Source organism: Aptenodytes patagonicus, chromosome Z (assembly GCF_965638725.1).
Source record: "Aptenodytes patagonicus chromosome Z, bAptPat1.pri.cur, whole genome shotgun sequence".
Taxonomy (NCBI): domain Eukaryota; kingdom Metazoa; phylum Chordata; class Aves; order Sphenisciformes; family Spheniscidae; genus Aptenodytes; species Aptenodytes patagonicus.
The window spans coordinates 56,917,668-56,934,001 of record NC_134982.1 but is presented as its reverse complement, the minus strand read 5'-3'; the positions used below and the strand labels follow the sequence as shown (position 1 = coordinate 56,934,001).

General features: G+C 45.9%; 1 protein-coding gene across 8 annotated transcripts in view; it reads right to left on the bottom strand.

Annotated features, from left to right (window-relative positions):
- NRG1 (neuregulin 1) overlaps positions 1 to 16,334 on the bottom strand; it is a 522,383-nt gene that overhangs the window by 184,022 nt on the left and 322,027 nt on the right. Inside the window, exon 1 of one of the 8 annotated variants that reach the window (XM_076361770.1) lies at positions 12,684 to 12,702. The exons of 6 other annotated variants lie outside the window; for them this stretch is intronic. The gene's annotated coding sequence lies outside the window, so the exon portion shown is untranslated. Of the gene's footprint in view, positions 1 to 2,383; positions 2,441 to 12,683; positions 12,703 to 16,334 lie in introns of those variants that run through there. One more of the 8 variants, XM_076361767.1, reaches the window with a different exon arrangement.

The window sequence follows — 16,334 nt, the reverse complement described above, 5'->3', positions numbered from 1 at the left end:
ACATACACTCATCTTGGAAGGAGTGGGATTTTAATTACGTAAGACAGAAGAATGCTCACTTCTTGCCCACACAGGAAACTTTTGACTAGTAATGTCAGGTATGGATGAAGGTGGTACTCCTTCACACCGACAAAAACATTGGCACTTTGGAGAACTGAGGTAAGCACTTGCCAGAAATTGGACTTTTTCTGGTTCAAACACTGACATATTTTGGCTTAGTAGAGACATGAGCCCTCTGGAGTTTTAGCAAAGCCTTAGGAGCTAGGCATGATCTGAACCCTGCCTTAGTGAACCTCAATCTACACTTGCCACCTTTCACATTTTCAGATAAAACTCTCACCATGGCAGACATGATCAGAGCACAGCACCAGAAGTGGGAATTAAATACACATGGATATCTAAACTTTAGGTGATATATACCTGCGTGGATCCTCCAGACTGTTATTCTGGCTTCCCCCACCAGAGAAAGAAGACCATCTTCCCAAAAATCTCTGCCTAGTTCAGAGTCAATGTGGTTGGATTACTCAGAAATTATCCCCTCTGGTTCACAGCTCCTTTCCCTGCTCCCTCAGCACTGGCACAAGTGCCCAGCCCAAGGCATGTGGAGTCTCCCGTGCCCTGCGCAGAGCTGGCCTCAGCTTCCTCAGACTGTCCGAGCTCCTCCAGTGCAGCAACCCTGCTCCGCTGGAGATGGAAAACTGTCCACAGAGCAGGAAAAAGAAAGCTCTTCTGTAAGAATGGGATGGGACGCTATGCGACCCTGAGGTGTGCAGTGTCAGAAAATGTGTGTCTCCTTTACGCTTCCTTGACAGAGCTTTCCTGTCACAAATCCTCCAACATGTCACTGTCCTCCTGTTTTCTATGTCCACCACAAAAACAAACAAAAAAACCCCAAACACTTCAAACAGCCCAGCTGTCATGGGTAAGTTTGCCAGAGGTTTTAATGTTCCAAGAAGCAGTTAGTTTTAGCAGGAGATGCTCACAATGCTCCCATAGTGTAACGGCAAGCAGCGTTATAAAAACCCAATAGAGTGAGAGAGAGAGAAAGAAGGTCAAAAGGAGAGTTTATCCCTAGCTTGGCGTAACAAGGGACATCTCCCCTGCTGTACCTGAAACTCATTTACACCCACTGCTGAGCAGAAGCTGGGTGAGCTGTGTCTCCAAGAGACATACAGAAGAAGAGGATGCATTGGGCAGTGCTAGTTTGTAAAGATTATTAGCCCAAAGGGATACCTGCTGCTGCTGAATCACACACATCCTCCCTGAGGGCTGATGATTAAAGTCTAGAGTGGCATCATGTTGGCCATGATGCACTAAGCAAAATTAATCTAGGTATATTTAGAAAGTTTTACCCTTCTGGGCTTTCTGTTTATTTGGCTGTTTAAAGGGGAGAAAAAAAAACGCAAAATAAAAAAAGAGCCCAAATCAGGCAACCAACTCTGCTTTTCATATGCTTCTTTTAAAACAATTTCCCACAAACAACAAAGGATTCAAAGAAATAGGTAAACTAACCAATAACTCCAGTTACACATTGCTGTTGCAAAAGGCTAAGTGCATCTGTATGTACCTCTAGGCTTTCTGGTAAACTAGGTGGCATTACACAAGCTCTCTAGGAAAAGCATCATGTGCTCCTATGTGATTGTACAGCACTAGGAGTCTTGATCTTCATTGGGGCGTCTGGCTGATAGAAATAAATAACTACGGCGAGTAAGGCAGCACGGTCAGCTGCAACCCTACTTTTGGGTCGATCCAGAGAGTCCTGCCTCTGTGGACACCTACAAAGGGCGAGGGTATCACTGGCACGAATCCTTGCGCTTAATTGCGCTTAAGACTGGGGAGGCATAAGAGAAACAACACGTGCTGCTAAGCGAGCAAAAGGTCCTCTCTGATCATCCCTGAGTAAATAGCTGCAAGTTTAGACAAAATGCCCCACACGAAAGTTTGTTGTCTGTTCAACTCAGCTAAGTGATTTCTGGGGAAAGGAAGGGACAGAAAACGTGTTTTGTAATAGGAGAAATAGCCCCACGCCCTCAAAAAAAAAGAAGGGGGGAAAAAAAAGGAAAAAAAGAGAAGAAAAAAGCAACAGATGGCTGAGAGCCGCTCCGGGTTTCGGGGCCGGTGGGAGGGAGGCCGGCAGACCGGCCCGCGGTCGGACAGCCGAGGGGCTCCTGGCAGCGCCGCCGCCTCCGCCGCTCCGCGGGACCGGGGCAGCTCGGCGAGTAGCCGCCGCCGCGGGGCGCGCAGCCCCGCCGGGCCGGGCCGGGCCGGGCCGGGCAGGCGGCGGCGGACGCCGGGGATGCGCCCGCTGCGTGCGGCCCCGCGGGTGCGGGAAGAGCGCGGTGGGTCCGCGCGGGGCGGCCCCCGCACCTGCCGACGGGCTTACCTGTGGCGGACCCGGGCGCCTCGCCCTCCTCCGGGGGAGCGGGTTTCTTGCCGGGCCCTTTGCCTTTCCTCCCCTTCCTGCCGTTGCCGTCTTTTTTCTTTTCGGCCATCCCGGCTCCGGCCGCCACCGCGCTCCCCGCCGCCGCCGCCATCCCCGCGGCCGCCCCCTCCGCTGCCGCCGCCGCTGTCGGCTCCCGGAGCGCCCGAGGCTCCAGCATCGCTCTTGCCCGCCGACGCCGCCTGAGACTTGGAGCAGCGAGTTCCTTGGAAGTTTTTGGAAACTCCTCTCCGGGCCTTTTTTTTTTTTCCCTTCACCCCCCTCCCTCCTCCTCCACCCCTTTTTTTTTTTTTCTTTTCCCTTTCTTTCCTAATAATAATAATAATAAACTCCGGCCCACATACACACCCCCTCGGCACACGCCTTGCTAATGCCCGCCCCGGGCACCGCACGCTTGCTCTCGGGAGGAGCCTGCACGGCCCCAGGGTGTGGGGCGGCTCCGGCCCCGGCCCCGGCCCCAGCCCCGGGGAGGGCGCAGGCACCGCGGCCCCGGCGGGGCGGGGCGGGGCAGGGCAGGGCAGGACGGCGGGGCGGGTGTTGCAGCCCGGTGCCGCCCCGCCGGTCGGCAAAGCCCGCGGCCCGTCGCGGGCGCGGGTGGCTCCGCCGCCGGACGGCCTGCGGTCACGCCGCGGGGGAGAGGCGCGGGGCCTCTCCCGGGGGCCGCGCCTGGGCCCGGCACGGGGTCGGGGGTGGGAGAAAGCGAGAGGCGGGTGCGGCTGCGGCGGCTCCTCAGGGTGCTTGCGTGCTCCCACTTACGCACCTGCTTAAGCTGCGGCTTCCTGCGGGGTTACCGGCCGTGCCGCTCCCCCCGGCGGTGGCGGATGCTCAAGGGAAGGGGGATTTGCAAGGCTAGCGTGCACTCCCGCACCTGGTGCTTTGCAAGGGGATCCTGCCCCCGGGGAGGTCGCACTTACAGTCCATATTCTCAGTGTGGGTCCGTTCCTACTTTCGTATCCTCTCACGGGGCTGGTGCCGGAGCCACCAGCTCTCACAACCGAGACTTGGTCAGGTAAAGCCTTGCTGCAGTTCATAGATGAAACTGCACCCGATACAGCCGTACCCGAGACAGCTTTAAAGTAACTGGTAACAGTGTAAATACACCAAACCGAACTCCACCATCATGCGGAAAACTTCAAGAATCTGTCTATATAGTTGCTCAGCTAACCTGAGCCGTATTCCCTGCTGGTGCAGATAACCATTATCTGTAGGAGATGCACTTACACCATTAGGTGGGAAATGCAATACTCTGAGAAATTACAGAAAAGATCTGCACAAACTGCTTGAAATCTCACAATGGAAGGTTTTCCCGGTATGCTTGGAAAGGTCATGCAACGTGGAAAACCAGATAGGATCAGTGCCTAAAACTAGGATTGCTACTTAGCAGCTCTTAGAGATTCCTCCTTTTCTTGAAGAGACTATTCTGCGTGTCCCTTAGGCTGCAAAAACATTTACAATGATCACCATGCACAAAAGATGCTGTAGAATTGTTTTTCAGTATTGTTTGATTGAAAACATTCAAAAAATCTTCCTGAGTCAGGCCTGAAAAAGATGAAACACTCCAAACCCAACATATACTGAGTTCCTTGTCATCTGTGGCTGAAAGCTTTAGGGCTCAAATTTTGGGTTCAGTTTTTTCAAGATACTCTCCTGGAGCAAGAAGCTGTTGAAGAAAGCACTGGTTAACCAGTGATACTGGGTTTTCAGCATTTGGACTTGGAAACAAACAGAAAAAAACCCAATGCTCATGTAAATTCTGTCTCTATGGTAAAATAAGAGGAGTGAACAACATCGGCTGCAAAGCAATAAGGCAGAAAAAATAGACTTCCTAAGTGGCCTGGCAATACAGCATCAGTGAACAAATCAAACCATGGGGGGAAAAAAAAGACATGGGTACAATTCTTGACACAGAAAGTTACAATTCTTGACGCAGAAGATGCGTGCTGCATGATGCATTTGAGCAACATTTTGGATTTTTAGATACACGGCGTTATGACATCTTTTCTCAAATCTGCCGAACCGAAAATGAGGGAATAAGCCCCAGGCAGGGCGGGGAGACAAAGCAGATTTCACGGAAGAACAGCTGGCGATGGGGAGGTATTACTGGCGGCAGTAGCTCGGTCTTTCCTTAAGGGGTCACTACTCAGCAAGGAGGGAGCCTACTCCGGCAAAATGTAAGGGACTGTGTTGGGTAACAAAGTGTACTTTTAAATAATCTCGATATTACCTGGTTTTCTGTACTCTGCAAAATCTAAATGCTCAAGGTAAACACTACCTTCACGCCGTGTTCATCAATATTAGACGGTCATTCCAGGGAGTTATCAGCACCGAGGTGCCGTGGGCAGGACACAGGACAGACCCCCACCAAAGGCTCTTGCTTTTTGAGGGTGCAATACTGTGAGAAGACCCCAGGAGCCCGAGGATGCATTCAAAATGAAAGTCTAAAAATGAAACGTCGGATTCCTGACTCCCTGGCGCCTTCTCTGTCAGAAATGGGAAGTTGCTTGGGAAAACGTACCAGAAATCCGCCCCAGAAATAAGCCTATTATTCCCAGAAGGAAGTCTATTATTCATTTTAGACAATGTGTCATAGATCTGCAGCAGAAGGGTGCAATTTACTCCTGTATACACTGATGAGAAAGAAGCAGGTATCGCTTGTAACATGTAAGACTGTCTCTCCTCCTTTGCTGTCGCCAGCTGTGAGACTTCAGTGGAGTGGGTAGCAGCTGACTTAACACCATGTTAAAACAGCTGTTTCCCCCCTTCAGTTGCAGTACTGTGGTAGAGAGTGGGCTTGTCCGACACTGGTCAGAAAATGCACAACATACAACAATCTTTTGAGCTGCTACAGCACAGTCCAATCTACTGGTCTCAAAGCACTTTATCAGTTCCCACATCCAAAGCCCACCTTGGACTTCTTGAAACAGAGGGATGCAACCATTTACATCACTGCAGTGGAGTGGGAACCATAGCTCAGACATGTTGTACAATCTCATAAAAATTACACAGCTATTTGGGGAACAGAAGTCAAACTTCCGTGTGCATCGCTTCATTGTAGGACAGGTAGAGGAGAGCTGCCCTCTTGTCACCAACACACAGGTAGAGACTGTATGGAGCTTTTACTCATTCATCTCCTTGCTCTCTCCATGTCAACTTCTTCAGTATAAAAATTAAGCTCTGCCTATGCCAAACTCATCTAGCTGTTGGTAGTCTGGCTAGTCTGGACCTCTGCACTTTGTGCAATTATTTACATCACGTGAAGTGAATGCAGAACACTGCTAAGTCTAATTTTTCACTCATATAAACATCTCTGCAAAATGCAGTGCAGGGCAAAAGAGACAGATCAGTAAACAAAAATAAATAAAGAGTGCTCCAGAGTAACAAACAGTTGAATAAAACTTCAACAATCTGATTTTCTTTTGCTTATATGTTAATTTTTACAAATACACTGGCCGTACAAAAGGGGCTTAATTACAACTACTTTGAGACTCCAATGCCTTACCAATAGAGTATAAAGTGTTTTAAGACCTTTTTTTTTCCTCCTTACAGAAAATGTACTCATTTAACAAAAACAGTTCCCGAATTAATAAAGTTCATGGTTTAACCCTATTTTCAGTCTTCTTTTAAATTGAGGACTGCCAGTTTATCTTTTTCTCCATTTGGTGTTCCTTTAAAACCCATGAAGACAAGTGGGAAGACAATCTGCATAAATATCAAAACTGCTTGTTGCCACTCCATTGGTGGCAAGAAAAGAGTAAGAAACATCAGCATAAGTAGAATTACATGGTAAAGATGTGTCCTAACCATAACTGTGAATAAAACACATTCTTATCTTAAATTGGACTTGAAATTTTGTCAGCAGCTAGGCACCAAGTCTTTGACATCTACTCAGCTGAGTCAGGACAACAGTAGCTTTTGTTCTACTGACATTTTGAAGATGCAAATCTTGATTACACAAAAGTATCCTGACAGTGGTTTAAAGGTCGAGCTGACAGACCAACGTCTTTGGCAACCGCAGCAATCGTGACAGGTGATGACGTCCCATTAACGTCTCTTTTCAGGAAATGGCACATTTCAGAGTTGTTTGTACATGTGTCTGTATATATGTTGCTACAAACAAGACCTGATAGCCTCCAATTTACCAACAATTTTTATGGACTCAATTTGTGAAAGTTCAGGAAACTGTCACAACAAGAGAAATGAATACTTTAACATTTACTGTTTCAGAGCTAGTCACAACTGCTAGCCCCATTAATGTGCAAGACATTGATGCTGTTCGGTGTGGGATGAGTGAAAAAATATTTTTGTGTAATTAGTGGGCATAAGCTTTATCTTCCTCAAAAACATATCAGGCCAAAATTTCTACAGGCTACTACACTCCTGAAAAACATCACTAGTTATAACCAAGGATACGGCCTCTGAAAATAAACTAAGTGAAAAGGCATGGAAGGGGAAAATCTATTAAGAGGAATAATTTTGGCAGCCCCTGTTTGAATCCAAACTCCTCCAGTGCCGGCAGTACTGACAGCTCTCTCACTTCGCTGGTGTGACTCCACTGACCAGTGTTCAGTCCACACATTGTGCTCTCATGGAAATGAATCCAAATTAATTTTTTAAGTGTATATTGAAACTTCACTCAATTTCTGGGTGGATATTCTCATTCAGGACTAAAAAATTCTGAAATTAAGTTCAGACCAATTAAACCACCACAACTTGGTAAGGTAATGAAGTCTAATCACATTAAAAGCACCTTTGATTAAAAATGCCAAAACAGAGCTTTAATGTGGTTTAACAAATTCACATTAAATGCATATCTGGTTTGGGGCAAGACTTTAGTGGCCAAGCATGATAATCCCCATCGTCCTGGTGCACTCACAAGGGACCAACAAGCCTTCCAAATTAGACTGGCACACTCTGGGCATAAATCCATGGTTAATCTCCACCCCATCACAGCCAGCACACATTCCTTACCTCTGTGGTGACACATCCCAGGAGGGATGTTGGTCACGACCACTTCCAAGCCTGTACCCACATGGTCAGCAGTCTCAAAATGTGCTCTGCCTGGTGGGTTTGGTAAAGCTATTTCTGCCTCTGAGCCATCGAGCCGCACAGGTCTGTCTATATCTTGTGTGGTCTTCTCCACCATGAGAGCGGTGGAGTTGTGGCCTCTCTGCTTCCCTGTGACCCGCCTCCTCTGCAACAACAAGCTGGCCTGTCCTGCAGTAAGCTGACTGACAGAGAGCACAGGCACCAGCCTGCATCCCTGCCCTACTGCAGGAGCAAACATGATGATCCTGGTGGGGTGCAATTAACCAAGGTGCGTTGTTATCGCAGTGTCCCTGACTAAATCACTTGGCTAGTCTGATGGGTCCCCAAGAGCTCCACTTCATGCTGCCTTCCATTCCACAGGCTCTGTGAAGAAAACAGCTCCCCTTTGGAGTCAATCAGCGCAGCACAAACACGCTGGAGTGTGTTTTGCCTGCACTGCCACCCAAGGTTGTTACAGCCTTCTTCATGAGATTATCTCAATGGCATGCAATGTCCAAGATGTCTCATCTTCAAAGTACCCCTGCGGCTGTGTGGCAAAGCTACTAGCCTCTTTCTTTACAGAAGGGGAAAAGGAGTTAGAACTGAGAGGGGTTTAGACCCAGCAGCTCTCAGCTTTGTAGCTCCAAACTCTTAATGAATGATCTGACCATCAAAACAGCATCCTGAATTAGGCACACAGGCTCCACATTCAGAGCCTGAGGAGTGTTCAATGCCCAATGTTGGGGTTCACAACTGCCATGTCTGCTAAGCAAGAAACTACTTAAGTGTTAACAATAAAACAAGATGTCTCATTGAAGTTTAGGAGGCTTTCACCTCCATGCTGCAGGGAAGTGCATTCACAGCCCCAAAGTGAAACAAAAACACCAGAAAAAAAGGAGATGCTATTTGAACACAATTGCAACAAGGACAGACTCCCTCGCTCCCACCTGTGCTAACAGCCCAGTGTTGGAAAATGTCCTCTCCCCAGGAGGGAGAAACCTGAGCTCAGTTCCTTCATCTGTCTGAAGAGATGCAAGTGCACCTCTCTCAGGAGTTAGCCAGGCTCTGAGGCACCTCGGCCAAAAATTTTGGACTGGTGAAATACTTAGGAGAGCAGGAAGTGTAACTGAGACAACCCTTTCTTTCACATAAGCGCTCTGATCACTACCATGTTTTCTTTGTCTCTGGCCCAGTACGTGGTGGGACAACTGTGACTGGACCACTGAGGGTGTTCTCTCTTGTCTGAGCATGCCAACAGGTCTAGCCCCATAGACCAGACATGTAGATGTACTTTTTTTGTGTGGATTTCACTGAGAGCTCAGCTAAATGGCCTGCTGTTAAATGCAGAAATTGTTTGGACCCATTGTGTCATTAATATACAAAATGAAGGATGAGACTTCCGCCATGCACGTACCTCCCCACATGTGTATGTACACACACACACACACACGTCCACAGCTAATTCAGAACTGCTGTGGTTCAACTGGAGCTTTTGCTGCCCATGAAAATCAGTTAGATGAGCAGCAGTAAACAAAAATATATTGCATGTGGGGAGAGGAGTCTCCCTGTGTGGGCTTTGTCTTCTCCATAACTCTTCTTATTTAAATCCCAAGCAAAAGCGAATAAATACAGTGTTAGAGAGGATGTACAGTCACTCCAGCTTTGTTTTAAGGTCTTTCATCCAGCACAATAATTAAGATGTGTCTAATTAAAGCCTGGACCAGTGGTAAGATTCCCTGCTGTGCCTTATCTGTGTAAGAAATATATATCTGTAGCTAGCAAGTCTTGACTGTTTAGCTCAGGCTGTAAAAACTCGTGTAATTAATTACAGTGTCCCTAGTTAAATACCTGATTTAGTAGGCATCATATTAAGCACAGTAGTATTTCTATGGCAACTCCTTTGCTTAAAGCGAGGCACAGACTTAGGTACCTTTCAGAAATGGGGTTTGGGAAAGATTGTTCTTTTAGAAAGTTTTCATGCCCTTTCCTTTCTAATAAGTGAAACTTCGGGTAAAATGTGTCTGATATGCCATTCCTCCTATCAAAGTTTCTCAGCTGCAACCTTCACTGAGAATTTTCTATGAGTAATACGTTGTTTTCACTGAGTTGTTTCAGAAAGTTGCATGCACTTCCCATCACATCCAAGCAGAAGATAATTTTGGTAGGCTTGCCTCACAAAGAGAAATATGGTGTGCAGGGGTATCATTTCATGCTGTGAAATAAGGATTGAAGCGAAAGGTTAAATAGGAAACTAGTCAAGTGGTAAATTAAAGCCCAGGGAAATCCAGTTATTTCAAGCCTCAAAAAATAATGTTTTGAAATTGCGTTAAACGCAGTGCACTGGTGGGTGGGATGGAGGTGGGGTGTTACCTGCAGACAGGCCAGAGCAAAACCTGTATATTTGTCTGTTTTGAGCCCTGCCAACCACTGGGGAAGAAAAATGCACCCCAAATACACCTGGGTGCTCTGTAGTTATCCTAAGAACAGGGTACCTGGCTGACAGACAGGAGCTGGGAGCATAGATCTGGAAAATTGCTCTCTACATGCCCAGTTCTTGTAATCTGCTTTAGGAGCCCACTCCTGGCCATTGTTAGAAAATGGATATTAAGCTGGATGGGACTTTAGTTTGACCCAGTATGACCAGTTCTGTGTTCTTTTGCTTTGCATGCAATTTAACAAGTGCCTAAGGTTTCAGGTTAGCACGGGGCTTCATCGTATTTCTAAAAGCAAGTGGTGACTTCAGTGATCTGTAAGTGAGCACTGGTTCAGAGCTGTTTATAGGAACTTGTTCCTTCTTTCCAGACTAATTACTTTCCATTTTTTCCACAAGTGTAGAGACATGGTGTGAAGTCCTGTTGTCCTATCCTTCTGCCACAGTTAGGGTGACCAGACCCCCATGGTCACTGTCTCCTACTTCCTCATTTTGGGGCATCAGCAATTACCAAGCTATACAGCTATTAAAAGATTGCCAAGGGGAAGTTAAAACCACATTTTAAAAAGATCTTAATTTTTCTTTTCATGGTTTTGTAAAATCATGAATGAAGGTATTATGGGTTGCTTGGTGGTGGTGGGAAAATTGAATTCAGCATAAAATATCAGACAAAGGGCTAAATATAACTTTGTTTGGCAAAAGGCGTGGTAAGGAAGGTAGTGAACATAGTGTGAAAGTTGAAGAAAAATCCAGAGGTCGGATCCCTGAGGGTGGAAAATTAGCATGGCTCCTTTAAAGTCCATGGAAATAGTGATTTGCATGCCTGAAAATTTGGCCCTAACACATCATGACTATTTCCAGATGAGCCCTAGTTTAAAACATATAGATAGCAAATAGCTTTGCTGTTTGCTGACTAATTCCTCCCTTTTTAAAGGATGTCCGAATAGGGAGTCAAGCTGGAGACCCTCAGCACTCTAAGTGCTCTGATGTAATCAGGCTGGTGTGACTTCCTCTGTGGATAAAACTTTTTGTGAAATACTCTTTAGACAGAACTCTCTCCAGATCCTCAGGTCATACACACACGCACACACGCGCGAGCACACACACACACACGCACAAAATACAATTCAGGAGATGCTGTGGGGCCACACAGATCCCAGTAAACACAGTACTTTAGCACACTTGAAGACCTAAATACATGTATATTTAGGGTTCTTTTGGATCACTGAAAAATTCCTACAAGCTGTGCCCTGGCTGCCAAGTTTCAGTGCTTAAAAATACAAATAACTGGGATCTGGGTACTTCCGTTTGGGGCAAAGTTTTTTAAAAACCTTCATTAATCCTACCCCTAGGAAAACAATGTGGAACTCAGTTGTCAGGGAATAAAATGTGTGGTGCCTGTGTCACTAAATTCTTTCAAGTAGTTTTAATTGACCCATAAAACGTCCAAAAGTGAGCCAAGACAGGAATCCTATTACCCTAAATGTACTAGTCCTATACAGCTTGCTAGTAAAGCACTGAAAGTTGTGGGATCACCTCACCAAGCAGAGAAAGAATGTATTTTAATGGCAATTCCTCCTGCAAGCTTATTCATGAGTTAAAATCGACAATGAATGTGCTATTCCACAAGCTCAGACCTTTGTCTGTTCATGACTAACCCACAGAAAGACTGCAGATATGTTAGTTATAAGGGAGAATATGAAAGTGCTGTTTGATAATTTGACTGCTATGTGTAGCTCTATGCTGGCCCATTATGCAAACCTATTTAATCCTGTAGTTTGCTCCTGAACTACTCACCACAGCTGCTGTGGAGAACTTGGTAATCTAGAGTCACCATCTCAGCTATGTGGCTAGTCACCTAAATCACAAAGTTTATGTTCCGAGATGGGAAGGTAACATTTATAACCAAAACCAGGGTCTGAACCTAATAATGGGACTGACAGTGGCCACTGTCTCCAGTGCATACCGACCTCTATTCTCTGTGAAGTGGTATTAACTATTCCTTCTTTTGCCAGATATCATTCCTCATCAAGTAACTGACAGTCAGCCTCCTATTAGCATTCCTTTCATCTGTCATTTTAATTGCATGGTATCCAGAGAAAAAGTCTACAGCAAAAGCAAAGAGAATACAGTCGACCAAATCATGATGCTTTGGTAAGAATCTGTCAGTGAAACCTGGGAGGGGTCAAAAGTGCCATGAAATATTCTCGGGTGCACTAGTAACCGATCATAGAATCATTAGAATCATAGAATCATTCAGGTTGGAAAAGACCTCTAAGATCATCGAGTCCAACCGTCAACCCAACACCACCATGCCCACTAAACCATGTCCCTAAGCACCACATCAACACATCTACTTGATGTGTTCACATCAAGTGGTTGTACAACAGCACTAGTGGTAACAACATATTGCACAGAGAAAACAAAGAGAAGACATTTTTGTCAAGTTTCTTCAGAAGGTATCAGTTGCCCAGGGACACTGACCAAAAAAAACCAACTCCAAAGGACCTTGTGAGACTGAACAAGTAAGTCCCTGGGGAAAGCACGCTTCCAATACGGTACGTTAAGACTTACCAAAACAAGACCTGCAGTTGCCTTCTTTCAAGCTACGGCAAGTAACAGAAGTCTTCTCTTTCAATATTGCCAATATGCTGTTATTGCCAATATTGCAATCTTGTCAATATCCTGTTAGCAGGCAGTGAAACAACATGTATCCAAAATGAACTTAATGCCACATCACAGAGACTGAACACAGGGTAAAGAAATTCAAGAAGACAATTGACTTACTTGTAAACACTAAACTCAGCTGTATGGTTGTCAGTGATGCAGGGTCATGTATGCAACAACACAAACCAGAGGCATTCTACTCTCAGCCCATACTGCAAGGAAATTGGAAAAGAAAATATTGCTGTGAATGCAACGCTCTGGGAGCGTGATGGAAAGCTGGATATTTTGCTGGATTGCCTAATAAACCTATGGAACAACTCCTCAACAGGCTGACTTGTGACAGCTAAAATAAAGGAAAAAAACCCAACAGTATAACAAAAATTCATGCAAATGTCAGGTGATTACAGCAAGGCTTTGTAGTGTCATTCCATAAATATGAGCAAGAAATAGAACATGAGACAAAGGCAGGGAACAGGCAAGAAAATGGGCAGGAAAGGGACAATAGCCTCAGCACTTCTCCACTCTGTGCTGGAGTCCCGAAAAGCTAGGCTGGCTGGTGCCACTGTGCTGCCTCAGACCTCCCATTTTGCTGGGTGCAGGATGAACAGCACTCAGCGTGCCACGCTGCCCTGCTGGTTTCGCTATGTGCTCCTTTCAACTTCTGGAAGTAGAACTGGAGTCCTTCGGAGTTAATGGCAAGAAAAAAATCAGGTTTTGCCTGTGCTTCTGAAACACCTTGGGCTGGCCCTGGCCTGAAACCTCACTAGAGCCTTTCTGTACAGACAGATACCATTTAACAAAGTGCAAAGTAACGGATAAAGAAATCTCTTGTGTGCGTGGGTTGAATTGCAGTCTGCAATGGCATATGGTCCAGCAGGTGCATGACTTGTCTACAGCAACAGGATGCAAAAGATATTAAAGAATCTGATGAAGTGTCTGATGGTCAGGGACACCTCAAGAAAATAATAAGTCATGTTGATACTGATCGCAGTGTTCTGGCAAAAATAAGTGAGTGACTGCCCCAAGTAAAGTGCTGAGAGCTAGAGGATAAGCTGAACTAGTTTGAAGAGAATAATTAGCTAGCAAGAGTTGCTGTAGTAAAATTAAAATAGTTAAGGATCAGCAAAGCAATCAAATGCAAATGCTGTTCCCTGTGAACAACTGGGGAAGACAGGCCTAGTTTTGAAATGGCATTTTTCCGAACTTATCATAGTTTCTCAGCTAAGCTAATGGCTTTGGCAGGCTGAAATGTGATGCAGAGAAAGAAACTCTGTGCTGTGACTTCCCTTGGGGCAGCAAAGTGAGTGCCCTAGCACCCAGGCTGACCCCACATACCGCAGCCCGAGCTGTCTGAGGATCTGAATGGGGTGGATGCAATGAGGATGTTGACAAAGGATAAAAGTGCCAACACCTCGGAGTCACTACTTTACCAGCAAAGAGCACACAGATGCCCTCTATCTAACACCAGTGTTTGTCTGTGCCTGTCTGGTGGCATGTGATTAGGTCAGACATATTTGCATTTTTGCGTTGTTAAAAGGTGCTGGGAGTGGGGGTTCAGCATCTCTTGGTGTCTGAAGTGTTTGGGGAGGAGCATTCAGTCTCCTGTGGCTCCAGTGTACCTCTGTACAAATGCAAAATTTGCTCAGGAGAGGGAGAGCTTTCCTACTCCCATGTGTTTATTGTCTTTCATTCGTTTAGGGTGATATTTTCAAAACCTTTAATAGTCTGCATTTTGGACTGAAGGCCATGGTGAAACCTCTCTTTTGCCCAGCTTCCCCTGTGCCCTTTAAGAGCCTGAATATTCCTCCAGCAAATGTCCACCTTTGCATGTCCATTTTTTCTGGTTTGCCAGCTTGCTTCCTTGGCCTTAAGACAGCTGTTTTGCTCTTCCTCATTCTGCAGAAAACCCCCTTTCTCTTTCAGAGGGGAAATGCTCACGGCTTGGAAACTGCTGAGCCAGCCTCTCAACCTCAGTCTGGAAGCTGCACCCACTCACCAAACAGAAAATCTGACCCATCCTTCAGACGTTGCATGTTATGTTTACAGGTTGTGGTTACATTTAAAGCAGTTTATCTTTGTTCTTACCAAACGAAAATGTGAAGAATTTACAGACAAGTTTAAACAAAGAGGTGGGATCTGAGTCAGCTTCTTCAGTCATTGGTGGTTTTACATGGTCAATTAATTACTATTAGCTCTAACATCCATGAATACCTTCCGGTAACCACCAAGCAAATAACAATGTTCGCCTCCAAGAAATGTCATCAGTTCTTGAAAAGATTGTCAGCAGCACCATTCCCTTGGTTTAACTGGAATAAGTCCTAGCTTTTAGGGAGTCCCTATAATGACTCCCTATTGAACAGAGGTGGAAACTCAAGCATGATGCAATGAAGCAATTTCTTCAGGAAAGCACATCAAAGCTGTGGCAGAACATGAAGATGCCAGATCTTCAAAATGTTGTTCCAGCAATCTGTAGAGCACCATCTTATCTGAGATCTTTACTCAGGACACAAGATGATGTCTGTTTGTCCCTTTCAGGCTGTGTTGCTGGTGAAGTCAGGTGGTCCCATTCTGAGATGGGATCCAGGACGCACTTGACCTGCTCTGGCCTTTTTGCCAGGCTCCGCAGACAGGGTGCCCCACCAAGTAGCCCTACACATAACATAATATGACACAGGCCACAATCTTTTTGAGGAAGGTTGGCCACACCAGTTTAACTCTAAAGGGCCAGATCTATTGCTCACAGAGATCAGTGAGAGAGTATTATTAAGGGCATTGCACCAGCCACAGAAAAAGTCATTGATAGGAAGAAAAAAAGCTGGAGTGGGGGTTTTATACTTTGCTGGACTAATGACATGTCACTTTCAGAAAAGTTAGTGCTCTCTGGGATAGGTGAAACAGTGAAAACAGATTTTCTTCCCTTTTCATGGACATTGGTTCAAGACAGCACCAATTTGACCCCGCTGGTACTAAACTCCCAGTAGTGCCCAGAGGGCCAGATTCTGCCCTGGTATGGCACCATGTGACATTACACCCCAGTGTAACGGCAATGCCAATGTATGGACTCACAGCTCGTGCTATAGCCATTTTACTCTCTCTGAAACACTGCCCGTGGAGGTTGACTGCCACCATAATGCAGGCTATGGATGACTGTAGGCACAGCGAGGATGGCTCACCCACTCTTTCCTGTTCTTTGTGCAGTCTCTCTCCCACAGCCCTTCAATGCCTCTTGCCTTTCTTGGGGCTGGATGTGCTGAAGGAAGTTACTCCAAAAGCTGAAGTATGGGTGTTTGGGGTAAATATGAGGCCCAAAACAATCAGTAGGGCTGCAGAAAGAAGGGCATTTAGAGATGCCATAAAACAGTCCAATAGAAAAACAAAAAAGTGTTTTATTGGGGCATAGTCTTTGTTGTGCTATCACTGTGCCATGGACAACGAGGAGCAAAGTTTGGAGCATGTTAGGCAAGACTGAAAGGACATGAGAGCAGAAGTGGACTACCCCAATGGAGTATTCTTGGAAGCCAGCTTAGCTTAGCAAACAGGACACTGGAGTGGAGGTAAAGGGGTTGGAATATGACAGAGGAAAACTCTCCCTGACCTTTACCAGTGTAGGGACAGGGTTTCAATGGATTATCCCCACTCAGGATGAGATCCTGAGTTTCAAATAGATAGCTCTGCACACAGAAGGGCTAGTACTCCACCAAAACAGCTAACTCCATGCTAGGAACTTTTGGGAATGGAGAAGAGAAGAAAACAGAGAATCTCTCTGCCAAA